This window comes from Choloepus didactylus, chromosome 7, assembly GCF_015220235.1.
Source record: "Choloepus didactylus isolate mChoDid1 chromosome 7, mChoDid1.pri, whole genome shotgun sequence".
Taxonomy (NCBI): Eukaryota; Metazoa; Chordata; class Mammalia; order Pilosa; family Megalonychidae; genus Choloepus; species Choloepus didactylus.
Window position 1 is genome coordinate 101,425,212 of NC_051313.1, and position 13,634 is coordinate 101,438,845.

Sequence of the window (13,634 nt, forward strand, 5' to 3'; positions counted from 1 at the left end):
AATCCCATAAGTGTAACTCTTTTTCACTACATTGATGATGTCACGTTAACCAGTAACTCTCTTTCAGAACTAAAAGAAGCTTCAGGCTCATTGCTATTTCACCTTATGAGTCAGAGATGGGCAGTCAATTGTGACAAACTGCAAGGCCCTGGCTGCACTGTCAAATTCTTGGGTGTTGAAAGGTTGGGTAAGATAAAAACTATACCTTCTGCTGCAATTGATAGTGTATAATGTTTCCCCATGCTGCAAATGTCAAAACAACGTATGGCTTTCTTGGGATTCTGGGGGCATTAGAGACCTTTTGTTCCTCACTTAGCCCAAGTGTTAAAACCTTTGTAGGTTTTTATTAGGAAAGGCTATCCCTGGGAATGGAACACCTCCCAACAGGCTGCTTTTGTAAAGGCAAAAGGGGTAAAAGCACAGAACAAGCATGGGGTGGGGGGCAGAGATCAAAACCTGTCCTGTTAATTGCATGTAGCCAGCACTGATATTGGGTTCTAAATGAATGCCCCTTGGCTTTTGGTCACAATAATGGAAAGGGGCAGAAGAGTTTGGAACATATATTTATAATCATGTTTTTTGAAACTGAACACTGTTGCCTCTCAGTTTTAGGACTTGTCTGGTATAGGAACACTGGTGGATTTAAGTTTCTGAAAGATAAAACTTAGTGAGTTAATCTTTTATAGGATCTCAGGTAGGGACCTAGGTATTTGGGAACTACTTTGGTAAGGACATGGCACACTGTGGCCATTTGGGCTGTGAAGCTGGAGCTTGCGTAAGAGTCTCTCAACTCTATTTGGGATCTCTCAGCCACCATGACTTCAGCTTGTTACCTTTCTTTCTCCCCCCTTTTGGTCAAGTAGGCATTTTCAAACCCTCACTTCCAGGGCCAGGCTCACTCCTGAGAGTTATGTCCCACATTGCCAGGGAAAGTTATTCCCCTGGGAGTCATGTCCCTTGTCTGTGTGTTGGTGGTGGTGGGGGTGTTAATGAATTTATTTGCTGAGTTGGGCTTAGAGAGAGAAAAACCACCTCTGAGCAACAAAAGAGGTTCCCTGGAGGTGCCTCTTAGGCATAATTATAGGAGGGCTCAGCCTCCTATTTACAACCCTAAATTTCACAGGAGCAAGCCTTGGCTCCTAACTTCACTTAATCTATATTCTATCCCAAGATAAATGGTCAGTTTCTTAGATTATCTTCACTTTGTTGTACAATCATCATCACTCTCAACTTTAAGCAATTATCATAACATAATACATCCCAGAGCTCTTATCAGCTACTAATTATTCATCCCTAGTGTGCCAATTTGGATGATTATGTCCCCCAAAACACCATGTTCTTTGATGCAATCTTGTGGGGGCAGATGTATTAGTATTGATTAGGTTGGAACATTTAGATTAGGTTGTTCCCATGGAGATGTGAGCCATCCAACTATAGGTGATAACTCTGATTAGAAAATTTCAATGGAAGTGTGGCCTTACACATTCAGCAGGGGCCTTGATTAGTTTACTAAAGCCCTATATAAGAGCTCAGACAGAAGGAGCTCACTGATGCAGCCAAGAGACACATTCTGATGACGGCCATTGAAAGTATACTTTTGCTACTCCAGAGCTTGCCAGCGAGAAACTAAGAGAATACCCCTAGATGCCTAGAGAGAAACATCCTGGGAGAAAGCCATTTTGAAACACAGCCTGGGAGCAAAGGAAGAAGATGCCAGCCATGTGCCTTGCCAGACAACAGAGGTGTTCCAGAAGCCACTGGTCATCCTTCTGTGAAGGTATTCTATTGTTGATGTCTTACCCTGGACACTTTATGGCCTTAAGACTGTAACTTTGTTACCAAATAAACCCCCTTTATAAAAGCCAATCCATTTCTGGTATTTTGCATAATGGGCAGCATTGGCAAACCGGAACACCTAGTATTAGTATAGAGTTGGTAAGATATTCCTATTAAATATATTCTTTAATACATAATGGGTAGTTTTTCCATACCACTTTGTTGTTAACCATATGTCTTCTTAAAAGCAATAGTGGAATTTAGGAGAAAGGGAAATAAACCTTCAATATGCTGAAGGCAATTGTCAAGCTAGAATTTTATATCCACTGAAATTAGCTACCAATAATTAGAGTAACATAAAGACATTTAATGATAAATAAAAGCTTAGAGAATTTGTCACAGCAGAATTGGGCTCTCCCCACACCCCACCTCCAAAAACAGAAAAGAAAAAAAAAAAAACAGCACTACAAATGAAAAGTCTGAAATACAAATGAAAAGTCAGCAAGTCACTCACCTATACCAGTGATCAAGAGCTCTAGCTTTCAGTGCTTTTCCTCCAACCCACTCCCAGCCTTTGAAAGGCTTGCTGTCCTTTGTTTCCAAGGCATTGAGTTCCAAACAACTAGAAAAGCAGACCCTGAATAAAGTCTTCATTGCCCGTTTAACATTATTGAATGCAGTTTTTTCTTTGACAGTCTGAAGAAAAGAGATGGTGGGGTGGGGGAGAGAGGCTGAGGAAAGGAAAGAAAAAGAAAGAAAACAGTCCCCAAACTGTTATTTCCTTCCTTTTTCCCTCAATATTTGTATTCCGAGAAGAGCAGAACATTATACATTTGGTATCTGAAGAACTTTTTTTTTCCATAGCTATCCCTGTATCTGCAATCTCAAATTGTATCTCTTCAGACATCAGGGAAGGCTGACCTAGAGCAGGAGAACACCAAATATAGGGATATTACATGGATAATAATGGTGAATATTGACTCCAAAACAGTTGTCTTAAAAAAATCAATAACATATAGGGAAGTTTCAAAATTTCAAGATTTTAGCTGCCTGCTTTTCAAGGAGTTTACAATCTGGGTAGGAAAAAATATATTCACTAGTAAAGCTAAGATATATGTAATTCATATAGGTGTTGCAATGGATTGAATTATGTACTCCAATTTCCTCATGTTCTTAATCTTAACCCACGTTTCTGTGGATGTGAATCCATTATAAATAGGATCTCTTGAAGATATTATTTTTAGTTAAGTTGTGGTTCAATTGAATGAGGTTGACCAAGACTGTTTTGCTTTCTCTTGACCTAGCCTCTGGCCTTACTGTTCACACTCCCCTACCTCCCTTATCCTGACTACCTTGAAACAACTCTTGTAGTTGTGGGGCTGCGGAGAAAAACAACTCGGACTGCAGTGAAACACGAACTTCAACCTCCCCTTTCCCTTTCACCCTAGCTACCCAAGTGCCTGAGATTTCTCCAGAATGGGAAGTTCCACATCTCCCTCCTCCTTTCTCCCAGTGCTCCAGGTGGTCTAATTACCACAATGGAAAATATCTGAACCCAGTGGTCTTCATCACAACCTCAGCAAATCCCTCACCCTTCTCAGTGAAATCAGACGCTCCTAACTGCAGCCTAATAAATTACTCACAGTCCCCACCCTTACAGTGACCAACCCCTCATCTTCCAATTGTTTTCCTCCAACCCACTCCCAGTCCTTAATGGGCTTGCTGTCCTTTGTTTCCATGGAGTTGAGTTCTATTCTCTCTCCCCTGCTATAGCAGTCCCTGAATAAAGTCATCCTTGCCTGTTAAACATTGCCTGGTGCAGTTTTTCCTTTGAAAAGGTTGGGTCTCAATCCAGATTATGAGAGGCCTTATAAAGAGAAAGAAACCAGAAGCCAGAGTTACCAAAAGGCTAAGGGAAGGAGTCAGGAACCCAAAGTCCAGGGAACCCAGAAGAGAAAGGAGAGGACATTATCATGTGATGTGAGTCGAGGATACAAGCCATGAAACCCCAAGGATTGCAGCAAACCAGTGCCAAAATGCTTTGTGGAGAAAGCATCACCTTACTGACACTTTGATTTTGGACTTCAAAACCATGAGCCAATAAATTACCATTGTTTAACCAATCCATTGTGTGGTATTTGTCACAGTAGCTTTGGAAAACTATGACAGGTGTCAAAAGTAGTTGATGGAAATTAAGTTCCCCAGAAATTCAGAAAAGGGGAAAGTTATTCAGATTAATATGTTAAGGAATTTTTATTATGTGAACAGACTTTTTAAAAATGGATAATTATATATACTCAGAAGTTATTATCTTCCTTTAATAACACCAACAAAAGCAATAAATATAATAGCAGTTAATGCTTATAGAGTGCTTACTCTGTGCCGAGTACTGTTCAAAGTACTTTATAAATATTAACTAATTTAATTATCACAAGAACCCTAACAAGAGGATATAGGAATATCATCTTTTAACAAATGGTTAAATTGAGGCTTTCCCCAAATCACACATCAGGTACATGGCAGAGTCAGGATTCAAACCTGTGTGCTTAAACACTGCACTGTAAACACAGCTTTGTTTCATGGTGTGTTTGTTGGTTGGTTGGTTGGTATATAAAATTAGAAGTATTTACCAAATTAACAAAATTTGTATCATTTTATTCTTTCAAGAGTAAAAATATGTTTTACTTCAACTTATTAAAATTCAAGTATATAAAATATAAAGTTTTATTCTATCTGAATTTCATCCAGATACTTGTATTTAATATTCCACTACCAACCGTAAATCCAAATAGCAACTTTATCTATTACTTGTCACACTGATTAGATCATATGACAACCATGTTATTATCTAATCATTGTACTAGTTCGGGAATGCTAAAAATATTGAAAAGTCGTTTGGCTCTTAAGCCATATTTCCAATGCTAAATGGCAGAATTTTATTTTGAGGTGGTATCGAGGCTAAAATTCAAAATACTGAATAATGATAAAATATGGAGATGTGTTTAACATTATAAACTCAAAACTTTGGGAAGAGAAAGAAATACACCCATGCAGGATTGATGCACAATTGGTAAGTGAGTAGTGAAAGCGTGGTATTATACGGATGTAATGAAAAGGTGTACCTAAAGCAGTCTAGCTTTCTCTTCCCATTCACCATCCCTTCAATTTTCCTTCCTTTCAATGAATCTACTACTTCACAAACAATTGAACTGAAATTTACCTTAGAAAATAAGTAGTCCAGCCACTTCATTTTATAGATTAGGACACTAAGGTCAAAAAATGTAAAATAATCCACACTGCATTCACATATCAGCTAGTACAAAACTCCAATCTCAATGACCCTCAATGTACTTTTTTTCCAACTTGAATATATATAGATCTTTTCCCCTTTATGAAATATAAGCATTGGTATTCAGTCACTTATTTTCATAGCCGTCCAATAAAATGAATAAATAGGTATTGATATTTTATTACAATTAATAGGGTGGGAAAATGAATTTTTGAACAGGACTGCAGTCAGTAATGGATCCACGTCCAGAGTCTGTATGTCTCAATACCCCAATTCAGTGTATTAATTAGGGACAAAGCACAATGTACAAAATGCCTAGTTCAGAGCCGCAACTTGGAGAGTTGTGGCACCAGAAACACGTCTATTATATCCCACTGAGCTCTGGTCTCTCTCTATATATGTATCTCTTTGTATTCACAGTGAGTTACAAGCAAGTCTTTGAAGGTTTAGAAATTATTTATTTTTTTCCTGAGTCTTTCTAATAAATCCTAGAACAAGTTTGGAAACACAGTAGCTACTGACAAAAAATGTTGGAAAATAATGAAACATGTAACCTAGACATTGCACTTTACTTCTTATGTATTTAAAAAAGCACATATTAGTTGAATTTTGTGGTTCTTATTTTCTTGTTTGAGTGCTGAATTGGAAAACACTGAGAATTTTGGAAAAAGTCATCTTTGTTTTACAGTCTTAGGACATATACTATTAGTGACTATAACCTTGGACAAGTTACTAAACTAGTTCTCACTTTGCTCATCAATAAATAATAATGTTAGTGTGTAGAAATAACAGTAAAGCTGTGATCTATGTTACTTAGTCCTGGAGCAGCTTCCAAATGGGACTTAGAATCTTTATTCATATATTTCCAAATATTTAAGGTGGTAATTCCATGCAGTCCATAGAAACACTAAAATTTCCCCTCCTCTCTTTATTTATATCTTTCTCGTACTTCTAGACGACTTCTGTCTCCACAGTCTCAAGGGTGGCTATGGTGACAAAATAATCATTCTGTATATATTTTGAAAGTAGAGACAAGAGAATTGCTAGTGATAGGATATGAAGGTATGACTTGAATCCTTGCTAGCCAAGGATGATGCAAGGATTTTGTTAGTGTAATTTAAAAATTAGAGATGTCATTCAATGAGTAGGGAATAATGTGGGAGATGCAAGTTTGGGAAGGGTCTGCATATCAGTAGCTCAATGTGGGCAAGCTAAGTTATAGATACTATGGATATTTAATTGGACAGCTCAAACAGGCAGTTTGGATATAACAGTCTAAACTTCAAAAGAAAGGCTTCAGACTGGAGGTAAAAATTTTAAAATCATTATGTTATAGATGACTTTTAAAGTCATAAGAATAAATGAGATCTCCTTAGGAATGAGTATAGATATACATCCTAGGATTAAGCCCTGTAGGTTGTGAATATTCAGAGGTTGAGGAGATGAGAAAGCACTACAAGAGAATAATAAGAAGTGATTATAGCAAGATAGCAGGGTGAGAAACTCCCACTTTCCATCCCCCTACAGCAACAGAAACTGGCAGAGCCAACTTTCTCAGAGCTCTGGAAATTGGTAAATGCTGTCACTGACAGGGTAAATGCCAAATAAAGAGATTAACAGTATAAAAAGTGTAGGTAAACCTCTGGACACCTTTATTGGCCCACCCAACCCCACCCTGGTTCAGTGTAGCACCAGCCTGAGCCCCTAGTGTGGGTCCCTGTTTATAGGTCCCTTTGGGAGTAGGGTAACCCTTATGCACATAATGGGGTGCCTGCACATCTGTACCAATCGATCAGATGGCAGCATGAAGGACTAATCCAGAATACTGGTATCTGTCTTGCCAGTCCAAAAATGTATTCTAGACGTAAAAGCAGCTGACAATGCCACAAACATCATAAGAAAATAATCAAACCACTGCTTCTTAGGGCAAAGGATTATAGGTTACAACATATGATAGCACCCTGGGGACTATTGGGTGCATTCTCAATATTTGCATGAATGGAAGAATTGAAAAGGCCAAAAGTACATGCCTAGGAAGGACAAGAGGCATGCAGAGAAAAGACCTTACAGGACCCTATGATTTCCCGGTGAGCTGTTCCTTAGGCTCACTGGTAAGCTGTCTATGCACTAAAGGAAAACATCAGCACAGAGTCAATCTAAAAAAACTGAGAAAGATGTTTTCTTTCTCTTCTTTTAAATTTTGATTTTGGTTGTTTTGTTGTTGTTAGCTCTGGGATTAAAACAAATCTCAGTCAAAACACTAGCTGAAAACAAGCTGAAGGAACCAAAATTTCAGTAAACAATAGACTACCATATCCTTCACCAGTAAGAAGGAAAAATATCCGGAATATTTTAGGGATGGGGAGGAATCTGATTTCCAGATTAACACATTGAAATAGTCAACTAGATTACAACAAAAAAATCTCAAGGCATTTAAAGAAATAGGAAAAGATAGCAAATTCAAAGAAACAAAATAAAGCAACAGAAACCATAAATGAGGAAGCCCAGATATTGGACATATCAGACAAACATTTTTAAAAACTGCTTTCCTTAAATATGCTCAAAGAGCTAAAGTAAAAGACAGATGAAAAACCAAGGAAATCAAGAAAATGATATTATGAACAAAATGAGAATTTCAGTATGAGATAGATATTATCAAATAATATAATATTATAATATATAACAATTTTATCATTATATTATTATCATATAATAGAAATTACAGAAATGCTGGAACTGAAAAGTACTGTAACTGAAATTAAAAGAAAAATTTATCTGGAGGAGTTCAATAGCATATTGGAGCTTGCAGAAGAAAAACTTAGTGAATTTGAAGATAAGACACTAAAATTATCTGATCTGAGGAACAGAAAAAAAAAAAACATGAAGAAAAGTGAACAGAGCCTGAGAGATCTTTGGGACATTGACAAACATATGAATATACACATTAGAAGAGTCCCAGAAGGAGAAGAAAGAAAGGCACAGAAAGAATATTTGAAGAAAAAAATGACTCTAAATTTCCCAAATTTAAAAAAGACATAAATATACACATCCAAGAATTTTGAAGAACTCCAAATAAGATAAACTCAGATCCATATTGAGAAATATTATAAACAGACTACCAAATGACAAAGAAAAAAAGAATCTGGAGAGCAAAAAGAGGGAAGCAACACAACATTTTTAAGGGAGATTCAATAGGACTAAGTGCCAATTTTCTTCAGAAACTATGGAGGTAAGAGGGCAGTGGGATGACATATTTAAAGTGCTGAAAGAAAAAAAACAAAACAACCACCAAAAAAACTACCAAACAAAATTATATATATGGCAAAACCGACCTTCAAAAGAGGGAGAGTTTAACATATTTTCAGACAAATAGACACAGACAAACTTTGTGAACAAGCTAGCTGCTCTACAAGAAATACTAAAGGAAGTACTTCCGGCAGATAGGAAAAGACAGGAGAGAAAGGTTTGGGGAATAGAGAAGAAATGAAGACTGTCAGTAAGGGTAAAAAGAGAGAGAAAGAAATAAAAAGAAAATAAGATATGATATATAAAATCCAAAAGAAAAAATGGTAGACGGTAGACATTACATTGAGTGAAATTAGTGAGAAACAAAAGGACAAATACTGTATGGCGTCACTGATATGAATTAAAATTAATGAGAAAACTTTGAGAGTTTAAATTGAGAACGCAGGTTATTAGGAGATAGAAAGAGGGTAATGCTGAAGTAGTAAAGAATGTTCAAAAGGATTGATTATATAGATCCAGAAATGGATAGCACAATACTGTGTGTTGGTAGCACAATACTGTAAGTTCCCTGAACAAAGATAAGTGAGAGTATGGTTGAAAGAGGAAAGTTAGGGGCAGTATGACCCCAAAAGGAAAGATAGAGCATAAAGGTGGGATTGTATAACTTAGCGAAACCTAGAGTGGTCAATGATGGTGATTAAATGTACAAATACAGTAATGTTTTTACATGAGGGAGAACAAATGAATGTCAAAATTGCAAGGTGTTGAAAATTGGATGGTATAGGGAAAAAATAAAATCAATGCAAACTAGAATCTATAGTTAACAGTAACATTGTAATATGCTTCCATTAGTTGTAACAAAGGCAATAAACCAAAGCTAAATGTCTATAAGAGGGGATATAAGGGTGTGGTATGGGATTCTTGGTGGTGGTGTTGTCTGACCTTTTCATTTCATTTTATTTTACTTTTTCTTCTATCTCTTCTTTAATTCTCCATTTTTTTCTCCTCTTCCTCTTTCTTTGCAGAAGAAATTGAAATGTCCTCATATAAATTGTAGTGGTGAATGCATAATTATGTGATTATACCAGGAATCATTGACTGTTTACTTAGGATGGATTATATGGTGTGTGAATAAAACTAATGAAAAAATAAACAGAGGGATACAAGTGCTGGAGAAAATGTGGAGAGAGGGATGTGCCTAGTCACTGTTGGTGGAGAAATAGAATGGTACAGCCCATCTGGGGGGCAGTGTGGTGGGTCCACAGGAAGCTAAGTATGGGGTTGCCATATGGCCCTGCAACCCTGATATTGGGTATACACTTGGAGGAACTAAGAGGTGGGAAATGAGTGCTCATTCACACACCAGTTTTATGGTGGCAGTATTCACGATTTGCAATGGATTTAGGTGGCCTAAGAGTACATCGACCGATAAATGGAATGGTGAACTGTGGAGTACTGAGTGGCAGCAAGAGGGAATGAAGTTGTGAGGCATGCAACTAGGTGAATGGACCTTGAGGACAGTATTCTGAGTGAAATAAGCCAGAAACAAAAAGACAGACATTTTAATGCCACACTAATATGGACTAATTATAATGTACAAACTTGGAGAATTGAATCTGAGAGCACAGGCTATCAGCAGAAGGCTTATGGTAAAATTTCCTAGACTGTAAGCTTTTACAGCAATCACATCTATTCATGAGCTGCAACATTATTTCTAAATTCTGAGATGCTGAGCTATTTGTGTATCACCTGGCTCACTCCTGGAACTTCAGGTATCTGTGTGACACCTGAAACTCAGAGCCAGAATTTGGCAGCTATGAATGTCAGCATTACTCCATACAGCAACTGTTTAAAAAAAAATGAAAAAGAGATCAGACTTTAATAAGAGATATGAACAAAATGGACTTGGCTAGGACTAAGATAAATCAGACTAAAGGGAATTGGATTATATTGACTGTGTTTTAAAACTTCAACTTCTGTGTAAGACCAAAGGAAGAGAAGTTTATTTGGTGCAAAATCTATATTTTCTGTAGCACTCCAGATAATTTAACTTGCATGGTCAGTTTATTCAAACTCCATAATTATATGGAATCTTACATAGGGAGTGAGATCTGGTTGGTTTGTACAGGTTAGCCTAAAGCCTTGATATATCCCAGAGTAATCTGGACAAAGAATAAAACTATATTTGCAAAGCCCCCTTGAAGGACTGGGGAAAATGTAGAAATATTAAACTTTCTCAGCTGGGGAATTCCTGATATTCTCACAAGCACTTGGGACTACAAATTTAGTAGGCAGAGCCCTCGATCTTGGGCTTGCCCTTATGAAGCTTGTTAGTGCAAAGAAGAGGTTAAGCCTACTTATAATTGTGCCTAAGGATTACCCCAGAAAACCTCTTTTGTTTCTCAGATGTGGCCTCTTTCTCTAAGCCAATCCAGAAGGTGGACTTGCTGCCTTCCCTCCATGTGGGACATGACTCCCAGGGATGAACCTGGATTTGGCATCATAGGTTGAGAGAGCCTCTGGACAAAAAGGGGAAAGAGAAATGAAACAAAATAAAATTTCAGTGACTGAGCGATTTCAAATGGAGTCAAGAGGTCATTTTGGAGGTTATTCTTATGCATTATACAGATATCCCTTTTTTAATTTTTAGTGTATTAGAATAGCTAGAAGGAAATGCCTGAAACTGTTGAATTGTAATCCAGTATCCTTGATTCTTGAAAACCATAATATAACTATATAGCTTACACTATGTGACCATGTGATTGTGAAAAACTTGTGGCTCCCACTCCCTTTATCCAGTGTATGGACAGATGAGTAGAAAAATGGGGACAAAAAGTAAGTGAATAAGGAAGGGAGGTGGGGGGGTGGGGGGAGGTGTATGGGATGTTTTCAATGTTCTTTTTTATTTTTATTTTTTGGGGTAATGAAAATATTCAAAAATTGTGGTGATGAATGCATAACTATATGATGATACTGTGAACAATTATACACTTTGGATGATTGTATAGTATGTGAATATATCTCAGTAAAACTGCATAAAAAGTAAATTTAAAAATGAGGGAAACATTGACATTCCCAAATAAACAAAAGCTGAAGCAGTTGAACACCAGTAGACCTGCCCTACAAGAATGCTAAAGAAAGTTCTTCCAAATGAAAGGAAAGACCACTGTACAGTAGCTCAAAGTTTTATGAAGAAATAAAGACCTCCACTAAAGATAACTCTACAGGTAAATGTAAATACTAGCAGTATTGTATTTTTGGATTGTAACTCAATTTTTACTTTTTGCATGATCTAAAATACAAATATATAAAAAGTGGCACAAGGCATGCATGCCAGGCAGTTGTGGTTGTGTGATTGCTGAGGCTGGCAGCCCCAGAGCCATGTGCCCAAGGGGCTGGTAGTTGCAGGGTCTTCCCACTCTTGGGTTATTAGGATTTGTTTTTCACTAAAGACCTTATGCCCTTTTACTCCTCATTATAGAGTTTTAACTTATTGACTGTGCATGACCCAGTGGTTTGAATTGTTTTTAGTTCAAGTCATTGGGAAAAACTAGGTTTAACAAGATGAAGTACTGTTTAAAGTGCATTGTCCTGCCTATTTAATTCGGTGTAAAAAATCATTCTTTTTCAGAGCTAGGGTCTTCTCCCAAACATAACTATGCACATAGAGGAGAAGATGTATTTTCTTTCCTCCCCTTGCCTAGTAGCTACATCTGGTTCATTAGGGCATAACCTACTGTGAAATTCAGCATCTGCATATCTCAGTGACAAACGGTTTAGAGCTTACCTTCCTCATGAGCCTCTGGATCTGAATTGAGCAGATTTCTTGTTACAGATTCACCTTTAATGCAAAAACTATATTATCCTCAAATGGTTTTTTTTCCCATTTTAATGTATATAAGATTCAGAAAAACTGAATCTGTTCTACCTCCAAGTAACTGAATATAGAACACCCCTAGCCACCTGTTAAATTTCACACCTCTATTTACTTCCAGTATCTTCCTGCAAAGGAGAGGAAATACGTTGATGAATATTTCATATTCTCTCAGGGTTGGTGGTACTAGCTTTATTGTTGCTGGCAGTGTTATCTCAGAACCCCTCAAATAGGAGACAATGAGTACTTGCTTCATCTAATGTGGCTTCCTACAGGAAAAGAGAGAAGGGACAGGTGGCCAAGATCAACAATTAGTACTAGCCACCTCCCACCCCCCAGCCTCTTGAAAATTAACAGTTGTGCTATCATGACTAGTTTTATTTTTGCCTTTTTTAATAGGCTGAGCAACTTTACCTTGTTTACAAATGTACTGACACCATTTGCTTCAGGCCATGTTTCTCCCTTTTTACTATTTATAGGATTTCCTTTTCATAAAACTTTTAATAAAAACAAGCTGAAGTGATAAATGCATTAAAATTTAAAACTATAAAAAAATTAACTATAAAATTATAGTGTTGGGCACACAATGTATAAAGCTTCAATTTGTGACAAGATCAGCATATACGAGAGGGGACAGAAAGAGTGGAACTAAGTTGTGAGTGCTATGGAAGCTAGGTTGGTTATTGCTATTCAAATTAAGTTGAAGTTAAATTAAAACAAGATTGTTAAATAGCCTGTTTTATTTAAGTCTTCTGATAAACTCAAATATTATATATAAAAAATATAAACACAAAAGGAAATGGGAAGAGATTCTAAATGATTCACTACAAAAGATCAATTAAACACTAAAAGTAGGCAGTAATGGAAGAAATGAGGGACAAAGAACATTATAAGACTAACAAAAACTAAATAGCAGAATGGAAGACGTAAGTCCTGCATTATCTCTAATGACTTTAAATATAAATGGATACATCTATCCAATCAAAAAGCAGAGATTTGCATAGTTGATAAAAGAACACAACCCAACTATGTGCTATTTAAAAGACAGACCTTAACTTCAAAGACACAAATAGGTTGAAAATAAATGATAGAAAGAACAGTCCATGGAAATAGTAACCAAAAGAGAGCTATGGTGGCCATGCTAACATCAGATAAAATAACTTTAAGTCAAAAACTATTACAAGGCATGGTCCCTAGATTGTAAGCTCTTATAGCAGTCACATCTATTCCTGAGTTGTAATGGTTATCCCTAAATTCTGAGATGCTGAGCTCTTTGGGTATAGCCTGGTCTGTCCCTAGAACTTCGAGTATCTTTGTGACACCTGAGACTCAGAGCTAGAGTTTGTCAGCTATGAATGTCAGTATTATCCCATACAGCAACTGTTAAAAAATAAAAAGCTGAAAAAGAGTTCAAAATTCAATTGGAGATACAAATGAAGTGGATCCGGT